The following is a 2,161-nucleotide window of genomic DNA, read 5'->3' as shown; positions in this document are numbered from 1 at the left end:
GGTGGGTGGACAGTAGTCCGTTATGGACGCCGTCGACCTGTACAACAGGACAGGGACTATGGCCCTGAGAGAGGCCGTGGATGGAAGGACCGTGCACCTTCCTTCCGCTCCAGGAGGGGGGGATATTCCCCCTATCCTGCGAGGGGAAGGGTTCAGTCCCTTCTTCCTAACCGGCCAGTGCCTCCTTCGCGGTCCTCTCAGTATGCCGGTCCCAGGAACCGCTCGTATGCAGCGGCAGTTCGCCAAAACTGGAGACCCGCTCAACGCAGACCCTCCCCACGGGCTGCTGGGTCAGAGGTACGGCGACAAGCAGCAGACCCCCAGTTTGGGAGGCTGGTGCGAAAGTTACATGCGGTTGTCAAGACGGTGCATCATCTACGCAATGTGGATCCGAAAAATGACAACCCACAGCCACGCATGATTGCGAGAATGGCTGAAACTTTGACGTCAATGATCAAGCCGGCATTCCCCAAACGGCAAACAATGGAACTGGTAGAGGGGAATGCGAGAAATTGGGGTTACACCACCTGTTTAATTTTGTGGGAGCACTATCAGGGGTGTCTGGAGGAACAGCTGGGGGAGTTGTCGGAGATACTTGCCCCAGATTGGAGAGCGGCTTTGGAGGTGGCCGTCCGCTGGGCCAAGTGGAAGCTACCCCATGTCACACAGGAGGTGATTGACCATGTGGAGGCATTGATCATTGCCATGTTGGACAAGAACGGTCCGGGGGTCGCTCCGGCTCCGCTGCCCTCGAGACGTGAGCCCGAGGCTCCATTGCACTCTACACCATCGCCTGTGGCTCGACCAGTGACCCGGCGACGGGCTCCTGCCCAAAAAAATATGGGGCAGGGCCAATTAGAGGTGAACAAGGAGCCTCCAAGGGAGCAAAGGAAACACCGGACAGTTAGGGTACCAGCCGCCTTGACGCAGCCCCTCGAATTAGAGAGGGAGAATGTGCAAACCCTCGAATGGGAAGGGGAGAATGTGGATGCGCCACAAATAGAAAAGTATGAGGAGGCCCTGGAGGCTACTGTGAGGAGAATGAGAAGGGAGCGGGCACCTGAGAAAATATCGGAGTTGTTGTTGAGACCCCAACTGGAGGAACCCAAGGGATTGTTGTCGCGGGGAACTCCGCCACTGCCCCCGACAGCCCAGGGCTTGCAAAGCCTTCTGGAAACTTCCGAAGCAGACGAAACCCCAACCCTAACCCCAACCCTAACCCTAACCCCAACCCCCTAACCCTAACCCCAACCCCCTAACCCTAACCCTAACCCCCTAACCCTAACCCCAACCCTAACCCTAATCCTAACCCCAACCCCCTAACCCTAACCCCAACCCCCTAACCAACCCCTAACCCTAACCCTAACCCTAACCCCCTAACCCTAACCCTAACCCTAAACCCTAACCCTAACCCTAACCCCTAACCCTAACCCTAACCTTAACCCTAAACCCTAACCCTAACCCTAACCCCTAACCCTAACCCTAACCCTAACCCCAACCCTAATCCTAACCCCAACCCCTAACCCTAACCCTAACCCCAACCCCCTAACCCTAACCCCAACCCTAACCCCTAACCATAACCCTAACCTTAACCCTAACCCCTAACCATAACCCTAACCCCTAACCCTAACCCCCTAACCCCCTAACCCCCTAACCCCAACCCCCTAACCCCAACCCCAACCCTAACCCTAACCCTAACCCTAACCCTAACCCCAACCCCAACCCCAACCCTAACCCTAACCCCAACCCCCTAACCCCAACCCTAACCCTAACCCCTAACCCCTAACCCCAACCCTAACCCCCAACCCTAACGGGATGTGAATTACATGTATACAGTAAGAATGAAAACTGTATATGGGGTTAATGTTGTATTTAGACATATATGTGTTGTATTACACGGTAATAACACAATTTCATGGTGTTAAACAAGATGAAAATATCATAGGTGCATAATTAGTGGGATGTTAAAATGGACAGTTAATTCATGATGTTAAAATAGGTTAATACGATTAAAATATAATGTATACATAATTAAAGAGTTGTAAATATGTACAGTACATTTGTGGGGATATATATGTACTTTAAAGTTAAATATTAAGTGTACATAAGTGTATAAACTAATAGGGTTGGATATTTACAAGGTTATTTCATGAGGTTTGCT

This window comes from Leptonotus elevatus, chromosome 11 (assembly GCF_054856555.1).
Source record: "Leptonotus elevatus isolate MCC_2025b chromosome 11, RoL_Lele_1.0, whole genome shotgun sequence".
Classification (NCBI taxonomy): domain Eukaryota; kingdom Metazoa; phylum Chordata; class Actinopteri; order Syngnathiformes; family Syngnathidae; genus Leptonotus; species Leptonotus elevatus.
The sequence above is the reverse complement of the archived record's forward strand: the minus strand, read 5'-3'. Positions refer to the sequence as shown.